The sequence below is a fragment of the Ornithodoros turicata genome, unplaced genomic scaffold (assembly GCF_037126465.1).
Source record: "Ornithodoros turicata isolate Travis unplaced genomic scaffold, ASM3712646v1 Chromosome17, whole genome shotgun sequence".
NCBI classification, from domain to species: domain Eukaryota; kingdom Metazoa; phylum Arthropoda; class Arachnida; order Ixodida; family Argasidae; genus Ornithodoros; species Ornithodoros turicata.
In genome coordinates this window covers 2,971,912-2,994,164 of record NW_026999326.1, presented here as the reverse complement: position 1 = coordinate 2,994,164, position 22,253 = coordinate 2,971,912, and the positions used below count along the sequence as shown (strand labels likewise).

At 46.4% G+C, this 22,253-nt stretch overlaps 1 long non-coding RNA gene across 1 annotated transcript; it reads right to left on the bottom strand.

The window, feature by feature from the left end:
• Nucleotides 1–487: 487 nt before the first annotated feature.
• On the bottom strand, nt 488–4,230 carry LOC135372801 (uncharacterized). Its single transcript, XR_010416119.1, has 3 exons — nt 3,962–4,230; nt 3,461–3,798; nt 488–617 (listed from the first exon to the last, which is right to left on the bottom strand). It is a non-coding gene; the product is annotated as an uncharacterized LOC135372801 (long non-coding RNA).
• Between the last annotated feature and the right edge of the window lie 18,023 nt (nt 4,231–22,253).

Here is a 22,253-nt window from a genome sequence, read left to right as displayed (position 1 = left end):
GTACTTTAAAAAGATAGTGCCGCACTTCTCGTGAAAATGAGTAGGAACTGCTTTGTACCAGTATGCGAGACGGGGAATTCCCTTGCGAAGAAGAGGAGCAAGGAGAAAGGAGAGAAGAATCCTACGCTCTTCAGCGTACCCAAGGTAAGAAACTGAAAGTGTAATTTGTATATCTCACTGGATGCATGTGCACACTACGAGAAAGTCGGAGCAAGAGCATAAAATATACTGAAACTAGTATAGAATACTTCATGCATGTAGGGAGAACGTGATGGTGTGTCTAATGAGTCAAAGACCATTAGTGCGAAAGCTGTAGTGCATTTTAATATGCAGATAGAGCGAGTAATGTATTCAGATGGGGGAAGGTTTGTGATGTAAAACGGAAGGAAGTCTGTAATACGCTCAAGTCGATCGTAATTATGAAAGTGCGCAATAGGTCACACGGTAATAATGAAAGCACGTAATAACACGGGTACAAATGTATATGTTGTTATTTCGTGTTTTATTTAATTAGTCTTTACCAAACTAAGCAAAACATGCAACTACTGCTACTTGTGCAAGAATCAGTGACTTCAATTCTTGAGTGATGGGAGCTGAATGTTATTTATCTTGGCTATCTGCAACAAAGAAAGGAACGAGATCTCACTAGCTGCTGCGGTGGGGGAAAACCATCAAATAACATTAAGTGAATGACTAAACAAACTATTATTTGTTTGCCATTTCATTACACTCAATACAAAGACATAAACTGAACTAGCAAAGGAATTCATTCACTCCTGAGATTTGCAGCATTTCCTTGGTAATTGTTTTGGGGTTGCAACAGTTATCAATAAACATATATGCCCACGATATCGTAGTGGTGGTTTGTGTGCCTTGTTATTTTTGTGGCCCTTACCAAGCGAATATCTGGCCAGGAATAGAGAGTGACATTCACTGATAAAGCTAAAAGCAGGGACATATGCCTTTCTTATCTTCATTAATCTTCCTTATGCATGTTTTCTGAGCTGTGACGAAGGTTGCTGGAAAGTATTGCTTTTGACCAACGTGGGAATACCCACAGCTTCTGAAGCTCAGTGCTCGTCCCGCGTATTGTCCTTGTCTTCGTGTTTTACTCACCACTGGGAATTTTTTTGCCGCTTTAAGTGAAGAAAGCAAAGGTAACTGAGTTTTCCCAACTCAGTTACTTTTCTTTTGAAATGCCATGGTCTCTGACATGCCTAATCTCAAAGCCCATGTATGATTCCATGGTATTTATGGTGCTCCTTCTGTAATGTTACTGCTCCCTAGGATGAAGAGCTGTTCAACAAATGGAAGGCAGCAATTCCAAGGCTTGACAAGGAGCTAACAAAAACTGACAAGGTGTGCATCCTTCACTTTCGAGAGGATGACATTGAGAGGTATTACACCACCACACTGAGGGATGGCACCATAGACAAACTGGAACGAAGCAAGCCTGTGCTCAAGAAGGATGCTGTACCATGTCTCTTCGCCAACACTTCCGAAAGAAAGCGAAGGGAGGGGAAACGGAGACCACCAACAGACAGGCCCGTGCCCGAAAAGCGACAACGTGCTGCAAGCAGCGAGACACAACCGAGTTGCTCTCATTATGAAGATGATATGCCTGCACCATCTCACGATGATGATAGCTTGAATCAAGCAAGCAACCAGGATGACAACAGCATTTTTGAGAAGATCTTGAGCGAAGCCACTGGCATAGAAAAGCCAAACAGTCAATGGGCCACTGCAGTTGACATGCAGGGCAAATTCATTGCCTTTGTTTACGTGAATGAGGAACTGTCAGTCACAAAATATATGGCCCTAAAGGAAAACCTGCAACCACTAGTCTTCATGAACCAAAAGCCTGTTCACATGCCTACAGTTAGTGACAGGAAGGTGCTGTCATGTTCTGATGTATCCTCTGCACTTCAAACCCTGGACGAGGCTTGCCTGTGTCCTGGAGTAAAAGGAGCCAGCAGGTAGGGAACGCTCATGCTGAATGTAACAACAGTTATTCGCGATCGGTAAAAGTGAAATGTCATGTGGTAAATGGGCTTGTTCCAAAAAAGATTTTCAGAAAACTGCCTAGGCTACTATGTGGAAGCAGAAGGCACTTCCAGGGGTCCAAAGATTACGAGGTGTTCGAGTTGCCGACAAGACACACGTAGAGAGAAAGAAAAAAATCGCCTAAAGAAGCGTACTACCAAACCAGGACGAGGACGACCAGCGTTACTCACCAGAAGGGATCTAACCAGGCAGAAAAGAGGTCTTCGAAAAACGGTAAATAAGAAATAGTTTACATGTTTTACCCTCGTCTGTAGTTCAAACCTCGGATGGCTAATCCTAATAATAGCAGTAATATACGACTCCAAAGGCTTATGTTTTGCATTGCTAGGTGGTTAAGCTGCAGCAAAAAGTCAACTGCTTGAAACAAAAGTGTGCAAACTTGCCAAACGAAAGAATTGAAGCTGCTATCGACGGTCTCCCTGATTCACAAAAAGAAGCCGTTCGACAGTGTTTCAGCAACGCGAGACGAAAGGGCCCAAAAGGTCGCCGCTACACAATGGAATGGGTATACGAGTGCCTTTTGATGAGGATTAAAAGCCCGGCACTCTACAAGCACCTTCGATCCAGAGACCTGCTCCCTCTGCCCTGCGTTGATACCCTCAACACATACATTAGCAAGGTGAAGGGAATATACGGATTTCAGGAGAGCATCTTCGAGTGCATAAAGATCCGCTCAAGTGCTATGGCATCTGAGGACAAGCATGGTATGTCATGGTGCATTATTTGAGATAACTGAATAGATTTCATGTCACGGTTTATTGAACGTCCATGGTGCTTAAAAGAGACCAGGATGCATGCGTCATGTCCTTTGTCACTTCGATACATGGTCTACAGAAAGAAAATAATATCAGAACAAAAGGGCACAACTCTGCACCGAAATGTTCAATTTTATATTGTTATTCCTTTGTTTTCGTAAGCCACTGCATTGAAGTGATAAGGCAGTGTCCACATACACCTTCCCAGTTCCTGACCTCCCAATTACTCTGTCTAGCAGAAGAGTTATGCTGCTTACCATATGCTATTAGGTCATTACAAGTTGTATGTCTTATGCCCACCATGATGGTCTCATCTGTCGTTACATATGAGGGATAATGGGAGATGACACTATTAAGCTGGGTCGTTAAGCTGAAGGCCGAATAGGCGAGAGTCTCGCTGTGGGCACGCACACACACAAAGGAAAGCCATTCCGTTCATGATACGTTCACTGTCTCAACCGGTCCCTGTTTCCATAGGAGAGGGTCCTTATTCAGCACTTCCAAACAACACGCTTGAATGTTAGGAAAATTTACGATTTCAGGCGCACTCCTGGTTGATGAAATGAAGTTGACGGAGGCTGTGTCACTAGACAAGTCCTCGCTTAAGCTTCACGGCTTCACCAACTTGGGTCAATACACACCTGACCATCAGAAGAACAAAAAGGGAGATCATGCACTTGTCTTCATGTTCCAGCCATTCCGAGGCAAGTGGGTGCAAGCCTTGGCATGCTTTCTTAGCAAGGGAAGTGCGCCTGGAAATGTTCTTCACAAACTTGTCCTTGAGTGTGTGTTACTCCTGGAGAGGGCAGGTCTTTTGGTTGATGTCGTCACAACAGACGGGGCATCATGGAATCGGAACATGTGGACTCACTTTGGAGTTGACACCAGTGCAGTTAGCTGGACTCATCCCAGTGACTTTGCAAGGCGGCTCTGGTTCACATCCGACTTTCCACATCTGATAAAGTGTCTGAGGAACAGCCTAACAAAGAAGAAGAGGTTCCGGGTACATAATTTGCAATTACAACATCATTAGAGTTAATACTTATTCATTATTTAATTTAAATTTCACAGACACCAGATGGCCCTGTGGACATCAAGCATTGGAGTGCAATAGTAGAGTTGGACCGGCCAAAAGCACACACCTTAAAAGCTTGCCCTAAGCTGACACCCGATCATGTCAATCCCCGACCATACCAAAAGATGAATGTTGCCATGGCATTCCAGGTAAGCGAAGAAGTCACCAGGACGTTGGACTCTATCTTGTCCTCTGCCTCTGTGTTCACTGCGTGGTTTGTCACTATGAAGAGTACAAGGGCTGTAAGAGTTAAAACAGTGTTGATAGCACTCACATCTCTAGTACCCATTGCATTTTCAAATTTGTGTGTTTGGTACATTTGTTCACAGAACAACAACCGTTCAGCTACTACAGTGTCTCCAAAGCAATGCAGCACTATCAGCCACATCATAACAGTCTGGCAGACTGTCATGCATCTGTTGCATTTGTGGACCGGGTAAACCAGCTGCTGGACACCATGAATGCGAGAACTCCATTAGAAGCGCTGACAACTGCACCAGAAAAATTGCAAGTAAGAAGTGTAAAAAGCAGCATTGTGAAACAGTATTATAAATGCAAGGCTTTATATTCTGCTTGACGTAACAGGACAAAGCAAAGTAACATCAAGCTGATTTAAAATACTGCATGGACCTATGTTTTGACTCCTTTCTGTGTACTAGCACTCCTCACCACGTTTGTTTTTTTCATTTATGCAGGTGCTTGAGAACTTCGTAGCTTACATAGATCAGTGGGAGACCACCTGTCCCAACCGTGACCTCGACTTCATGACTACACAAACATCAGAAGGACTGAAGGTTACATTACGGGCAACACTAGAGCTACACGAATACCTGACATCTGAATGTGGATTTCAGTACTTGCTAACTGCCCGCCTGAATCAGGATGCTCTGGAGGTAAGCTTAACATAATCGGTTTAAAGACCACACCCTCAATCGCAATTCCTGTTTCAGCGTTTTTTCGGCATGATGAGGAACGCGTGTGGCCAAAATCAGCACCCGGATTCATCACTATTTGTGCAGATGTTCAGGCTACTCAGCACGTATTCACTTGTGAAGCCTCCTCGTGGCAGCAATGTTACTGGTGGCGAAATCCTGAAGAGCTTGGTGGATTTCAACTCTGCCGAGGACCAGCGACATGGTCCAACCGAGGTCCAACAAATGCTTGATACATTTATGCAACACATGCCTGACGTAGAAGTGACATTGCCGACAGCCCACACAGCAGGCCATGACTATGTCATAAGTCAATCAAGGGTTGACATAGTTGCATATGTGGCTGGGTTTGTTGCCAAAAAGGTCCTGAACTTTTGTTCATGTCAGGAGTGTTGTCAAAAGCTGATAACAGACACTCCCGTTGATAGCAGGTACAGCTTTATAACGCTAAAAAGCAGGGGAGGGCTAAAATTTCCGTCGAAAGAACTGCTTTCATTAATTGACCACCTTGAGAGAATCATAATGAACAGACTCAGTCAACCGATGCACGAGAGAATCCTGTTTTCGATCACCGAAGACGTATGTGATGCACCTGTACCTTCTGTGGGCTGTGAGGTACACGCCACGGGCTTAACAAAGTCGGTAGTGCATTATTATATTGTAATGCGGATGCACATCGCCTGCAAGGTGGAGAACCCTGTACACAGTGAAAAGGCGAAGAAAACAAAACTGTTGAGCAAGCAGTCGCGGCTACAGTAGCTCCTATCGGATTACCCTGTGCCTTATATCATGCGGCACTTAGAAGCTGCGTTCAGGTTTACTCTTGTACATATTTCATCTTAATAACCTTGATTTCAATCGCCATGTACCACTGTGTAAATAATAATAACCCAGCTTGTTCCTATATCACTCTGTCTCAAAGTGTATGAGAGATGTGGTCATCAATGAGTGGCTATTAAACCAATGATCACGCACACAACAGCTACAGAAGTGCTATAATGTCAAATCATACTCACTTGACATACTCGTTCGAAATGCATGCGTGTCCGTCTGTCAAACAGAGGACAAGGTGAGAGACAACGACATGACGGCGAGCATTTCGGACGGCGAGCAAAGGCAAGTGTAAAGTGGGCTTTCCCCCGCAGCAGAAGGAGCAAGGAAGAGACGCACCGTTTTTGCAAATAATGTGCAGTTATTACGCAAAAGAGGCAAGTAAACGCAAGCCTAAGCACAGAACCATTATACTAACAGCGTCGAACACTTCCCACTATCGCCCACTGCAGAGAAAACACACGTCAAAGAATGCACTGCCAAAGCGTGTGGTTTCGGTTTCTGGCCTCCCTGAGCCCTCGAGCGCCGCGGCGCGGCCGGAAATAATGCGGGGAATTAGGGAACCTCGCTACTGGCTTGGAAAGCGGCGGAGATCGGACTCCTTCTTTCTACTCCGTGTCACTCACTCTACATCTGCGCTGCAAACAGTTGAAAATTTTGACATCCGAGGCTCATCCGCGCCGTTGACGATGGATGTGGTAATGGATTAGAGCCTTCTCTGGGTACAGGCTGCTTCTGCAGTGGGTCCCAGCCCACTGCGGTGTCGAAGGGAGTGAACAGGCCGACAGCGTCAGACGCAGCTCTCTCGTCTCGGAGAGGGACGCGTATTGTGCTGCTGAGAGGAGATCGTCGTTCCGTACTTCCATGCCTCGTAACTTCACTGGCTTCCCAAAAATTGACCGGTGACACTATACCCCCAGCCATGCTAAGCAGAGTTGATGCAGAGCTCCCTTTCCACATACCTCGACATACCTGTCGTCAAGATGTGGCATTAGTTCATCGAATACGTCTCGATGTGGCTTTTACAGCGCAGTGGCGTTACCGCTTGAGACAAGTTGACCCTCCACAATGATGTAGAAGATGTAGAGCACATTCTTCTCCATTGCCCACAGTACCAACCTTCCCGAACCGTACTCTCCGGATCCATTAAAGGAGCATGGAAATCATTTGGAACACATATTTTTCACCGCTTAATATGAACATACTACCTTCATAAACTGTCACGCAAAATATTTCCTTCGAAAAGCGCGAATTTCCTGAGAAAATTAGTTTGCAAGAATGCGCTCCGCGGCGACAGTCTCCCCCAAGCCGAGTCTGGCGTGTGGTGACCTCAGGCGGCCGACCACTTCATTGGCTGCCGGAAGCGTCCGCTCCCCGCCAGAATCGTCTGCTAGCTCAGGAATCGTGGCGACGTACCGACTGAGACGCTGTTGCTATTTATTTGCGTTTGACATTCACTTGCGTTCTTACATGATTTGTCTAGTACGTTTTGCATAAAACAAGACTGCGGGCAGTGTAAAAGGTGTGGCTAGGCCTGTGTGTTGCCGTGACGGTCCGGGTTGAGGTGGATCGTACGCGGTTGTGGTTTCGGTTCCGATTGTGCTGAGGTGTCGTTAATTAGTGAACAGTATTGTGCCTGTGTGTGCAGAATATATGTATATGATACGACTAAATACATTCCTGTCAGTTGGAGATTTATTCCATGTGTCATTGTTGTATGCTGCGTATGACCATTCAAAAAGAAAACGCTTATTTGGCCATGTGTTTTGGGGTTTTCCACAGGCCGCTAGCAGATGAACTCTACTGACTTTATTTTGGTATCCATGTTGTTGTGCTTGTAGAGATGTTGCGCTCCTGGTATCAGTAAGATATGGTAAGCGCAATGTTACGCAGCTGTGCATTCATCGGTCCGCTCTTTCGCCTCGGAGATGCCAGTGTCCATGCGGTTCAGAGCCCATAGTGTTGACCACAGAAGTCACGATGGTCGACGACCTCTTCAAATGAAAACACTGGTCACTGCGCCGCGTCTACATGAGTATGCATTTGTAACCAAGAAGAAGCACTATATTTCAATCAGAATGTTCGTTCACACTTAGCAGCATCATTTACCAGCCTCCGGTACATTCGTGTGGCGAAATCGAAGCTGGCGCAGCTTAGGCTCCAACTCCATAAAACGTTTCGTCAAGAAGAGCAGACGTGTCGCCTAAAGGGTGTTCAGTTCATCACGTGTCCTTTCCACGACGCCCGATGAACAACAACGCTTCCTGCTCGGTCGGCTTGCCGCGACGCCAGAGAAATTGCAACAAAGAAAGAAAAAGACGGCGCGGCCATATGACGTCAGCGGCTGGCAGCCGAGTGAGGGGGCATTTCTGCCGCGAGATTCAAAGCTCCCTCGCTCGCCAGGATTGCGTGCTACGCTCAAAATGTTTGTGCGAATATGTATCACAGGGCTCAGAATCGTAATTTCTACTTCTCTCGTCATATTTTATTCCGATCATTTCCATGCTCCTTTAACGAGCTGGACTCTCGCCCCCATTCTTTCACACTATTGCTTGGTCCCTGGCCACATCGCGCCCAGTCTGCCCTCAAAGCTCTCCTGACCTTTCTGGATACTACAGGACTTCGATCCTTATTGTGAAGGGGCCCATTATTTCTTTCCCCGCATGACCACCAGCAATGGGGTATAGTATCGACCCTGGCGATGAAACTTCCTGGCATTCATCATCACACAATGAGGTTGTTGTAGGTGTTCCTATTCTTATCTGTACACCTGAGCACTTGGATGTTACACCTGTAAAAGATCGTGAAACGTCAACTGATGAGCTACTCATATGACTGTATCAAGACTTTTTTGAGGTAATTTATGTGTCGAAACCGTACAACGTCCGTTTACACAGATCGACGCAGATCACGATAACAGTATCGCCAGCGAATGCAAATACGAAAGCAAATAATCGACGATACTCACCGGCATAATTCCTTGCCGAATAGAATCGTTGCAACTGTAGCAACAAGTTCCTTCACGCCTTATGAACAGCTGCCGATTCCTTTGTTCCTTCGTTTGTTCTCCAGTCCCTGCAACTCGACGGCCAAGCCGAAGATCTGACGCCGAGGCACGCTGATAAAAGCGGCACAAACATGATACAGGCATCATCACGCTCCGTCTATGGCAAATGCGCATACCAACGTTAGACAATACTCGCCGTTTGTCAAGCATTCTTACCTGTAACGGGTTATACGGTAAATAATTCCAAGCTTGCTCTGAGGGAACACCTTCGACATTTTTTGAGGGCCGTTTAGGCCAGGAAAAACATGCAAGATGAAAACCAGCAGTGAGTCAGCTACGAATTAAAAGTAGCACACGCAAGCTAATATGCGTATACCGCGAGCATAGCCACGATAGCTTTCTTTTTCGTTAACTCACTGGGCTGAAGCAACTGGAAGAGCAATAGAATCTTAAAAGGACGCTAATGAAGAAAGATACCACGGCCGGTCACAGACAGGGGCCGCCCTGTCCCCCACTCTTTCCTCTTGTCCCTCTCAATATGTCCACCTCTGTACGCCGCTCATAGCCACAGTTGCTTCGCGGCGCTAACACGAAAAGAAAAAAAAAGACAGAGGCCGCCATAGAGTTAACATTGGAAGACTCTAGAGAACGTACTTGGCGCGCCACTCAATGGGATTCTTCTCTCTCTGATGGTAATGGGATGGGATGGGATGGGAATGGGATCTCTGAGCGTGACCGAACGGGCGCAGCTATCCCTTGGGCATGGACAGTGTTAGTGGACGAATTTCTGCCCCCTAACTAGAGCGGAGCTGCTACGTTTGTTGGCAAACCTGTGCAGTCACGTGAGATAACATACAGGAAAACGAGCGGATGGATGGAACGACGCCCAGCGTAGGAAGCGACGCAAGCCTTATGATTGCGTTGAGTGCGTACGAACCGGGATACGTGCACAATTGTGTAGTGCTATCGGAATCACAAGTTGAACGTTGTAATATCAAACTTGAATTATATTTTATCTATGAGATTGGCTGAGACACCGACAACCCTTTGACCACAACACAGATGAGTATGTTGACCGCCTATGACGTGTTGAAGTGGCGTTTGTATGCTTTGCGAGTGAAATCAATAAATCGTTACCCATCGTAACAAATGTAGGAGTCTATTTCCGAAGACGACAATAATTCAAATATCAATACACAGAGTAAACCGTCATCTTCATGCTGATCTGTGCAACTGATCTAAACCGGAAATGGCAAAAACGAAACCTCTGGTCTGTCGAGTTTTGTGATAATAAATTGACGAATGAACGACAGCACACAAGCAAGTGATGTAGTGGGAAAATATTCACTGCTTATTTGTCTAACAAATACATATGAGATACCCTCATAGTACGCCGAATTTAGATATAAAGTAATGAATTCAGAAAAAGAGCGCGTCAAGTTTAGCGGAATGAAGCAGCCAACGGAAGGCAACGCCTTCCATGATCAACGGATGGCAGCTCCCTTACAACATCAACACTGGCAGCACCCTCCTGGGGCCGCCAGTGGCGCCTCCATTACGTACGAGGCAAAACCTCAAGCTGTGGTGGTGCTGTTGGCGTTGGAAACTACCGTATTTCTCTAAGACATCAGAGACGTGGTCATGTTCGTGTATTCCAGCCTTCGGCCACCGGCGTTTGTAATTATCCGCTGCAATGGCCCCGGCGGGAACAACGGGCGAGCGCGTCACGTTATTCTCTCTTGCGCGCCCGGCGAAAAAAAGGCGCAGATTTGTGCTGGCGTCGGCCGGCGAGGCATGGACAGGGGTACGAAGCTGCCATAGAAATCTATTGTGGCGGAAAACCCACGTGTCCTCCGGAGCTGGACCAATGACTGAGGACTAGCCACCTTTTTTTTTTCCTTTTGATTATGTCACCAGTGACGTAGAATGACGTAGCGTCCGTTACTCTCGTACTACTTTCCTCCCTTCTGCTCTGCTTCCCGTCTTTTGTTCTTGTTCCCTGTTTTGCTCTTTTGCTGTTGTTTGGTTTGCGCTCGTTCGAATGCAGTGAGAGTTATAGAAAAATGACAGAGCTTTGGCTGTTTTGTCACATTAGGTATTTTATTGTGCGGTATACGTTTATGCAAGCAACAGGTGCACAGCATGGTTGCAGTAACGAAAACTGCATGACATTAATATTGCTCTAGAATTTTCTTGAAGAAGCCTGACGACGTCGTAGTGCCTCGGTCAAGGACTGCTACGGGGGACAGGATCTCAGTGGCTGCAAGATTAAATTAAGATAAGATATATAGCTATGCATGTCAGAGTTGCAATGTAACCACAAACACAAAAGGTGATATTGAATGAGAAAAAATAAAAGATTACGGTACGGTTGAGAAGCTGGCAGGTATGGGGTGTGATGAGCGACCTAAGTACAAAAAATATCCTTCATTGCGCTGGCTCACAATGATATAAACAGGCGGAATACCCAGATAAACTTGGCTTTAGAGCTACGTACAGGACAGCTACTAAGTTAAAGTTGGATTGAACTTGCGCAACGAAATCACACAGAATCATAGACTTACAGTAGTGTCATGGGCGAATATTTAACCAGCCGTGTGCAGATATTTAACCATAACTTGAAAAGAAATATATTCCACGAAAATAAATATAATATGCCATGGTAACTGCAAAGCCACGCGGTTGGTCACAGCGTATTCCCCCGGATTTACAGCAATTGTTGACATGCTTAACCGCAAAACACGAAGTGAATGCGGTGTTGTAAGGCAACAATCATTTTTTTTTGCTATAATCAAACTCAATCAAACTCGAGCAATAACAAATGCCTTACCCGTCGACAGTCGTTGACCGGGTATCGGAAGAACGAGACATTCGGATTCTGCAACCGTTTCTACACGAAGCAGCAGAGCAGAAATGTTGCACAGGCATCTTTCCTGGCTGGTGTGACTGTTCCAGGACACTGACATGGTACAACCAGCGCTTTTAAACAGGAAAAATCGGAACTCATAGAACAACCGAATCGGTATACACAACATTAGCCATCTGAGACGGACAGCGGTTCCAGCCGGCGCAGCCGACACGCTGTCGTCTCTTTCAGGGCTCGCGAACAAATTTAAAAACGGCGAGCTCAGCATTCGGCAACGGCATTTGAATTCAGCTCAGAAACGGCTAAAAAAACGAATTCGTCCTCATGAAAATCAATCTGTAGGCACTAGCCAAGGGATGTCGCCGTGATGTTAAATTTGTGACGTTTTCTGACGTGGGATGACGTGAAACCCTATGGAGCGCCTCCCTTTATCCCGCAAAGCAACTTGCGGGTTTCAGGCGCTTGGACGAGGGAAAGTGAAGTGGCAGAGGAAGAGAGAAGAGCACGGGGTGAAGTTGATGAAGGTGAAAGCTCGACATTTATATTTTCTTGAACTGAATAGAATTTGAGTAATTTCGGGGTAGGGTTTTCAAGATGCTGTGCATTTTATAAAGTACCTGTGTCTTGGCGTGACAGGGTGCGCTGTTCCTGGTTTCCCATAAGCTATGGAAACCCATTACGTATAGAATCACAACCATATTAATATTTTATTTATATGCATATTTCGCAATAACAGTGATTTCGCTAACAGCAGCAGAATCAGTTAAAAGCAACCTTGGTAAAGCGCTCTTCAGTGACCTGTACGGCGGAGCTATGTTGCTTCAGCTTGCATTTTGCGCTTGCTTGCGTTTGGCGTCGAACACTTAACCATCAGTCATAGCCTCCTAGATAAGAGGAAGAAAAGGAAAACTTTTTAGCCTTATTATCTGTCAGCGAGTCTTTGTATGAGACAACGATGTAACAACAATTAGAGCTACTAAATTCAAGTTTTCTTTTTCTTTTTTTTCTTTCAAGAGAGCGAGCCGCCCCAAACATGTGTTGCAAAGGTATCCAAAAATTATTGCTCCTGTCGTAGCATCCCTATAGGGACCGTGCGACACCTAAAGGGGGGCGCTGCTCCGTCGCGACAGCGCCGCTAGTGGCGGTCTTGGACGTATCCGACGTGATACCAGGCTCCCACAGCTCCCCATAGAGCCCATAGTTTGAGATAATTCAGGCAACACTGAACATGCAACCAATGAAAATGAACTATGATGCCTACCTTTCGGCCAATCAGGAGTCTCTCAGTTTGGCTCGCCTTTCGGCCCGGTACTGGCCACTACTGGCTACCATCGGCTTTTACTTTTACTGGTTTTCATGCCCGACGCTTGTTATTCCGTATTCCAGAACAACTAGGCAATTTTTTGACAAAATAAACATTTATTTGAAACGTCGTACTGATTCAATAGTGTGACACAAATATTCACCGTGCCTACAGAATCCAAATCGTTGCGTCCGTTGACCAAGTTCGAACTCGAAAAACACACACACACACTACTCCCAGAAGTGAGCGACGCTCACACGAGTGCACGCGATTTCACGGTGATGGTCTCCTTCCGTTGGTTGCAGTGCGAAGGTTTCAACGAAGCGGGCAATGCTTGTCGCACGGACACCGAATCCTGTCTCCGTTGTGACTGCATTTGAAAATGCGACGGCGCTCACAAGTGTTCCTCAGGCGTCAGCTCACCAGTGCATTCCAGTTCTGAACTCGAGAGACTGTTCGTACGTAGGATACTTGTGTCGGGAAGCATCACAACACGAGCTGAGTCACTCTGACACACTAACAAATCTGGGACTTCTCTTTGAACAATGCCGTCATACGGTGGTGTCAACTGACATCGTCGCACAGGGGTGACACAAACCCGCCATTGTTGTAACTACCCTCAAGCGGGTGCTTTTGGCAAAACTGCCATCTTGTCCTGGTCGCACGTCATAGAAAACGTCATTTTGAGGTCATGTGACTTTGTTTACATGTCGTTTTGCCGCTTACCGACATATTTTCGCCGTCATAACACCCAGGGATAAACGTATTTTGCCAGCGTAAACTATGCGGTGCTTCTTCCGCAACATGGTAGACCGACAGCTTAGTTTAAGTACATCGCATCGGTTCGGTAAGTGTTAACGCCCGGTCGTCATCATATCTTTGGAAGTTGTCAACAATACGAGGCTTTATGTGTAAAACTGCCCGTTTTATTGCGAGATTATCGGATAAAAATAATCACCGTGATCGAAAAACATCCAAAACGTCGTCCAGAAACAACAACCGCATTGTTTACAAACGGTTTGGCCACCGATCACGGGCGCCGCCATCTTTAAGGTCACGTGAGCCTTGACGTTTGCTGTGACGTGCGACCAGGACCTGTCCAGGATGCATTGCGTTCGCCCAGCACGCTTTCGTCTACGGAGCAATACATTGGATGCCACCCCTGTGCATCGTCGAGACGCGAGACGCCGCTGCCGCTTCTCTCCCTTCTCTTCTTGTAACTGCCCACCAGACAGGCAGCCCGCGAAAGAATGCTCTTTTGAAACTTTGCCAACCAATAGCGGAGAGCGCAATGTCCTTCGGCCAATGGGTATCAACTATGATGCCTGACGGAGTAATACCACGTGTTTATGACGCGCAAACATTTTTTTAGAGCCGCGAAGAGGGGGAGCTGTGGGGGCCTGGTGATACCACGCCGCCCGTTCTATGCATTCTCAAGTGGAACCGTAGCTTGCGTGGCGACCGCCGTAATTAGAAGGGCTAATTTTCGAAGTGCAAATAATGTGGAACATTTCTGGGGCGCGAACGAAGAGAATGGAGACAAACTGCACAGAAGCAACCACCGTATTTATAATGCATCTAACAGTACGGAAGGAGAACAGCCACTCGCGTCTGTCCGGCCAAAACACCTGTGTGTGATACGTCGAGAGGATGGTTATTTGACTCCTCACAAAATCCTGGCTTGCTAGCGAAGGCTATATACGTGTATTCCTCTGACTCCAGCCATTTGTAATATCATGTTTTTGACTGAGTCTTGTATTCCTTTCGTCGGCTTTGCACGCACATAGCTTGGTCACTGAAATTTACATCGTGCGTCCATTTTATCCATACAAATAAACCCGTGGGGTCACAACTTATTGCCTGAACTTGTACTGCAGTTTTTCCAGTATCTTCAGATACAATACCGCTAAAGGGATCCTCAAAGAAGGAGTATATGAGTTTTTATCTCGGCTACCTCCGTAGGCTTGCGGGACGATAGTTGTGAAATGGTCGGTGAGTAAATACTAAACCTTTTGGACAACGTAGGACTTCTGTTCTCACTGTGAGACTCGTCATACCGGGAGCAATATCGGCTCTGGGCACTGGCGATGAAACACCTCAATCATTATCTCGAAATAGGTTGCCATTTGGTCGGTGCATTTGACGGTGATACAACATCCTGCGGCGTTTCACCGTCACGAAAGTGGCAACTGTAAATGATTGATCATTTTGCAGGTCCTCATTCAGTTTCATTGAAACTAGAACAAAAGAAATACGATACATTCGCTCATGTTGTGCACATCTCATGCAATGGCGGAACGCGCGTCACAAACGCTATTCGCTGCGAGTCTAGTGACCTCGGTGGTGTTGGAAGCCTAGAAATCACGAGAAATGAAGCATATGGTCCCTAGTGAAGAGTTCTTTTAGGTGCTGGCTCAGTTCGCGATGCTGAGGCAAAAAAAGATGCCCGCACTTCACATGTAAACAAAACTGGCTACCCGGCGGCTATCACGCAAGGTACTTTCTCCGGAGGTCGCATCGCGGCGCCACCAGTTTGTCGCACAGTCCCTATAGGATTGTTATTGTTCCTTGAGAAGCCCACGATGGCTGAGCAAAAACTGTTCAACCACCGTTCAGCATTGAACTGCACTTAACCACCGTTCGTAAAGCGTTGTACGCACATTCGTTCGGCTCGTCACTTCATTCTGCTTTTTTTTACTTGAGATCAAATATAGGGCGGTCTCATTGGTCAATGAGGTTCATGCGATATAAAGAGAAAACAAGGCTACCTAACCCATATTCAGCATGTGGAACTGAAAATTTTGTAGGATTGGTTAATGTTGAGTGCCGGCTTAGCTACAGGGCAACATCTGTATTTGATCAAATGGGTCCGTTGTTTACGACAAACACTATACGCAACACCTGTTTAAACAACAGGTAGAGTCTAAAAATATTATTACAGCAATAGGCTCAATAACAACAATAATACACGCTATATTTCTTTTCACTGACCCACCACATCATCATCCCATTTATGTGTGTGTTTTGTTTTCACTGTTTCTTTATATGTTTGGGGTGACCGTAAGGGAACACGCGTAATGGAAAGAGGACTGCTAACTCAACACGGAGAGAGCTTCGATAGTCTTTCCAATAATACGTGACAATGTCATGCTTAATGAACAGAACGATTAAGCAGTCAGCCAGCATCCTTACTGAAGCACACGAGTGACGTCAAAAACAAGCACAGCGACGTATCGTCCAGAGTATTCAGGGTGATTTCACGCAAGGTCAGGCAGGGACCCGCAGGGTAGTCCGGTCGGCCTCCCAGATTTTTTCGTTCCAATTGTATTAAAGCCTAGTGCTTAGAAAGTACATTGGCGGCGGAAATGGATGAAAATATCTTCGAGTTTTTCTTCTAAAGTAATTTTCAAGATTGACCATTTCGACCACTGCGCTTCTTTACAAGATTCAGGTATCCTATCTTCGTAACCATTAACGCTATGGAGTTCATTTTCCCCTTTCCCCGTTCATCTTCATTTTCTTTTTTCTGTAAATAAATCCCCCACACACATTCTTATTGCCTATGTAATGCTCTACTGTTTGCTCTATCTTCGAGGTTCTAGGGTATGCCTATATAAAAATCGCAAAGTCGCCTTATTTGCAAAAAATTGCATTTGTAGAGCGCGTAACTCCTTCTCTGCAAATACCAGAAACGAACACAACGATGTCACTTATGTGAACGAGTGGCATCATTCTGTTCGTCTTTAAACGTCCTTCCATTCGCATAAAACACGTTGTTGAAAAATCTGGGACATACTCCTTCACACGCGTTCAGCGAAGGGTGGTAAGGCAAAAACACGCAACTTCGGTTGCGTATTTTTTATGTTCTCCCACTGGTGGCGTCGTTCATATTCCTCAAACGTGTTGTTCATGAGAAGCTCACATTGCGAAGTGAAAAAAAAAATCAGTTCAGAAGTAACTCAAGTTCATTTTCCGGCTTTCCGCGCACCCCTGACGTGGATGGTGTCGTGACGGACGCTGCGAGGGCGGACAGAGGTGTTTCGTGCCTTCTTGGCTTCATATTACATTTGAGTTATTCAGGTTCCGATTTGTAAGGTTTATTACGAAACAAAGTTCAAATATCAATACAGAAAAACAGCAGATACGCTTCGTGGGTCGGCGTGAATGTTGGTCATACGCGCATAACATAAATTGAAAACACGTACAGTCATTGATTGGTGACAAACGGAAAAGGGGACTAAGTCTAACTGAGGAAGGCCGCTTTCCTCTATGCACACTCGCAAGTTTCTCCCGTGTACACTTCACGAACGTCATTACCTGTTCATCCTGCTTTCCCACACATGTGAGGACTGTATTACATGAACGTGCTGGAGATGTTCCCATTCTCGTTTTTTGTTTGTACGTAAGTTTGCAATGCCTTGCGCCGTCACATGAGGCATCTGAATATTGGACAGCTTGGCTTTCCTAATTACCTTGTTTGCCGTATATCTCAGGTTGTACAGTGTGCCATTGAGCTTAACCACGTCACCGACACCATCGCATGCACCCTTCCCGTGTCCCGCTGCAGGAAACACCCACTTTGCGATGGGGTAACTTCGCCAATAATCCTGGTGGTTACCGTGGTACAGGGAGCATCAGTGATAGATGTTCGGATGTTTTCTGTGGTGTGTAGTTCTCTTGGACTACCCTTTCCCAGAGCAAGAGGGCTAGCATACCCCTCCCCCTTTTGTGCCACCATCGTATTCTCCTTCTTCTTTCGCCCTCCCCTCTTGGCCCTTCACTGGATGCACCGAGCCACCACTACAGAGCAGGCTGAACACACCTTCCCCCTACATCACCCCCTTCTACTTCGCAACTAGGTAGCTTTTGCTTAGTAGTTATTACAGTCCGCACAGAGCATACGGTCTGTGCTATGAGCGCTGTTCTTTGTACGCCCTTATCAAGGGGAACTGAAGTTTTTGTGTTCTCACACATAGCAGCAACAGAATGTGTTCTGCCTAGGTTAAGTAGCATGAAGACAACAGGAGCGACGGAAAGAGACGCCTTCCCCTCTTCCGTCAAGCGCTTCTCCAATCACTATTGATGTGTGCACAGAACCTCAGCGATGAAAAGTACCAAGCAACAACAAGAACATGTTTATTTCGAGATGATGGATGGGGAGTTTCGTCGCCAGGGGCGATACTCTACCGCATTGGTGGTGGTGATGCGGGTAATGAAAGTCCTCTGGTGTCCAGAAAGGCGAAGAGAGCTTCTAGGGCAAAGCGTTGATGGGCTGGATGTGGCCAGCGACCAAGCAATTTTGTGAGGGAGAGGGGGCGAGAGTCAAGCTCGTTAAGGGATCCAGAGAGTAGGGTTCGGGAAGGTTGATTGTGTGGGCAATGGAGAAGAATGTGCTCTAGATCGTCTATAGCACCGTAGTGATTGCATTGGGGAGAGTCCACTTGCCTCAAGGCATGGGGAAAGCCAGAGCTGGATCAACTTTGCTCAGCACGGCTGGGGGCAGAATGTCCGCAGTCCTTTGTCGGGAAGCCAGAGGAGTCACGGGGCGTCGAAGGATGGAACGACGATCTCAGCGCAATACCAGTCCGTCTCCCAGAGGACAGAGCTGCTTCTGTGGCGCGATCAGCCTGTTCGTCCCCTGAGATACCGCAATGGGCTGGAACCCATTGGAGAACCAGCCTGTGGCCTGCTTGGTAGACAAGATTGTACGCCCTTACAGGGACCGAAAAGTGACCAATATAATGTGGTAACTTTGCAATGCTCACTGTAGCTGCGACACACTTCAACAATTTCAGTAGTGGGGCTTCAAAGACAATGAACTTTCGCTGTTTCACCGGGCATTCAAGTGTAGAGGATGCACCTCTAGAAAATTAATTAGCGTTCCTTAGTCATGACTATACCTCAACTGGAAGTATTCCTGTACCCTTCAAAGAAGCTAGTAGTTCTCATCGGTTTCTTCTACTACTGTTGACGCCATACTAATGCTCTGCATCTGTCCAAAGACTCCAAAAATGTCACAAAGTCACACGTAACAAATCTAGTGCTTCCATCGGTGAACTTTGAATACCTGCTTTCAGCTATTTCTGTCATGTCAACTTGAGTGCCTGGATCACACACACACGAAGCAGTCTCGCGCCACTTCAACACTGGAAGGCCCCTAACATTAAATTTGTTGATGTTGACAATGTTCAGTACAGGACAAGTAGGATAACATAAGTTAAATGGAATACGTCATCGCTATATTATAATTTATACATGCGTGACACCTGTACATACGTGAGACTGGGACGTTGCGTTGAACTCATCACCTCGGTGAAGCAAAATCACTGGTTACTGAACGGCAGTTTGCTTCGAACGTCTTCGCAATTCGCCTTCTGCGGCATCTTCGTAGTCATCGGCAGCAAAATGAGCTCAGCACACACGACGCGACTGCTGTATCTAATAGCCGAGTGCTTCGAACCACATTCGTTTTCGCGCACTCTCCTGTGGAATCTTGTGGTAGAAAACGCCCGTCATCGAAGATGAACAAAGATTATTTTTGCATCCCCGAATACAAAAACTACACCAGGCCGGTTTCAGGTCAGTTAAAAGCAGGAAGGTCCCATCGACCTCCTCGATTTTTACATTTTTTTTTTATATTTAGAAGCTCATCGTACACGATGATCCACAGCGGTAAAGTTAATAATTTCTACTCAATAGTTTTCTCGCAAAAAATCGAGAAAGTCCGGCCCTGAATTCGAGTGTTTCAATTTTGCCGTGCTTGCACGTATATATCTCCCGAATCTTAAAAGATACTGCAGTGAAATTTTTGTATGCTTTAGTATGCCTACAGGCCAGCAGTCCGAGCGCAAATTTTGGCGCGCAGGAACAACGCTCTGTGATATAAAAGATAACGAACATGCTCCCTCGCGCAGTTTTGTACCAACTTCGACGCGTGTTTTCTCTGGATGTAGATATTCCTCACTATAATGTTTTTTTTATTGCGTGTTAGCGCTACGAAGCAACTGTGGCTATGAGCGACGTACAGATGTGGACAGACGGCGAGAGGACAGCAGGAAGGAGTGGGGGACAGGGGATTAGTGTGCGTCCTGGGCCGACTTCAGGGGTAACTGTGCCGACATTCGTCTGGAAAGTCTTCGGAAAACCCAGGGAAAACCTGAGACAGCACAACCGGTGGTAGGATTCGAACCAACTACCTCCCAGTCTACAGCACGACCTTGGTTACCACCAACGAGCGAACGCCTTAGCCCACTCGGTCATACCGCTGGTACCATGTTTGGTATCATTTCAGTCAGCTTTAAATGCTCTTTCATCATCATCATCATATATATATATATATTGTGCGTATATCCCCTACAGGTAGCTGCTGAAAGAGGCAAATGTTAACGTATATTTCGAAAAAACAAGGATTTTGATCGTCCGCTTCTCGAGAATGCCCTTTTTTATTTCATTTATATTTTGCCTGGACATGGCCCGATGTTAGACCTTCCATCTTACGTAAAAAAATTCTGCTTCAAAAGGCGTACACTGGCGATTAGCGCGTTAAAACGCGGCCCTAGTCTGCGTGCGTATGTGTCGGAGCCTGGCTGCCGGTACCGCGGGATGGCGAGCCTCCTGTCGATGTACAAGAAAGGGACAACCTTGTGTAATAAAAAGTAGTAGTTTATGTCGATATATTTACAAGACTGCGAAAAAGTAGTAGTTTGCAATGACAGCGACAAATGATTTCACTCACTTTCTATGAAAACGTCACTCTTCTGCATTCACTGTCCACGGTACTAGATATGAATGTTTCTCGGCCTCGACTTTCCGATGTCTTGCTTTGCCACGCATGTGAACCTTGTATGCCACTTTGATGCAGTATACATTTACCCATTCCTTCTTCATTTGCATTCTAAAAGAAGCCACCTGCTCAGCCTGCACATGGAGTAAATGGACGCGCGTTAGGTGTTTTGGCAAGCACGTTATCATATCTTGTGACTCTCAGATGACATCTTGCTCGAGTGAACGAAAGTCGTGGCATGGTGCTTAATTATTCCACCGATCCTGTCACACGCACTTTTGTCGTGGCCTGTTCCTGAACGGCCATGTCGCGCTCGCAAAAGTAGATTTGGAGAGCTCATAGACCCTATTCTAAAAAAGGCTTGCCGCTCCATCTGACACGTAAATCATTAGCTGCAAGAGGAATATTCTCGTCAAGCCATTCTTCGATAGCTATGGAAGCTAACAGTGACTCTGCTGAATCGTGACACAAGTCTTCGCTCACCACACCAAAACTGTGCGTTTCCGTGCCAGCTGATACCGCACATGTGAATATGGAAATCTGTTTTACCCCAGTGGCACGCTTGTATTTCACTAGGCATGGCTACTGTCCAGTTTTGAGCGAAATCGAAGTGCATTATGTGCGTCTTCCGTATGGCTCTGCTCTGTCTCTAACGTAACTATGACAAATGCGAGAACCCGCCCACTTCCTTAGCTCTGAGAAGAAATGTACTGCTGCAAGTTCAGCACAGAACACGCGTTTTGTGCTAAACGCCCTTTGCATAACTTAAAAATACCGTAAAATGAAGTAATGCAAGCTTCGCAGGAACTTGCGGTTGTCGTGTAACGATGACGACAAAGACTAGTGTGGGTTTTGGTAGCGCGAGCTACAGAGTGCGTGCTGGGTTAGAACATTAAACGTCTTATCGTTGTACCGGGCAGTCGCTTCTGAGTCACTCCTATAAGTCGTACCGCTCGACTACGACATGGTGGCGGCGGTTGGTGACCACTAATCGTACCCACTACTACAACTGCGGACTCACAGCGGGACAACTCGAGGAAGCCCACCACTTTTCTGCAGCTGCAGGCCATGCTCGGCGATAGAACGCCGGAAACAGCTTCCACGTCGATGGAATCTCCGCCGAGCTTCAATCCATTCGCAGTCGAACTCCCTGACAAATTCGATTTCCGACACCCTGAAGCTTGGAAACGATGGTTCGTCAGGTGGGAACGCTACAGAGGTATTTCCGGATTGCACAAGCAGGATGCTGACACGCAAATTAACACGTTCCTTTATGCGATGGGAAGCGAAGCCGAAGACGTCCTGATTTCGATGCGGCTCACCGATGAAGAAGCGAAGGACTACAGCAAGCTGACAGCGAGCTTCGAACGTCACTTTGTCCCAATGCGGAATGTCATCTACGAGCGCGCCCGGTTCAATCAGCGGCACCAATTGGAACATGAGGCCGTAGAGGAGTTTGTGACCGAACTGCACCGGCTGGCAGAAACCTGTGAGCTTGGCAGCTTGAAAGATGATCTCATCCGGGACCGGATAGTCGTCGGATTACGAGACAAGAAGTTGAGCGAAAGACATCAGCTGGACTCCGGCCTGACTTTAGAAAAAGCGGTGAACACGGCTCGCAATTCTGAGGCTGTCAA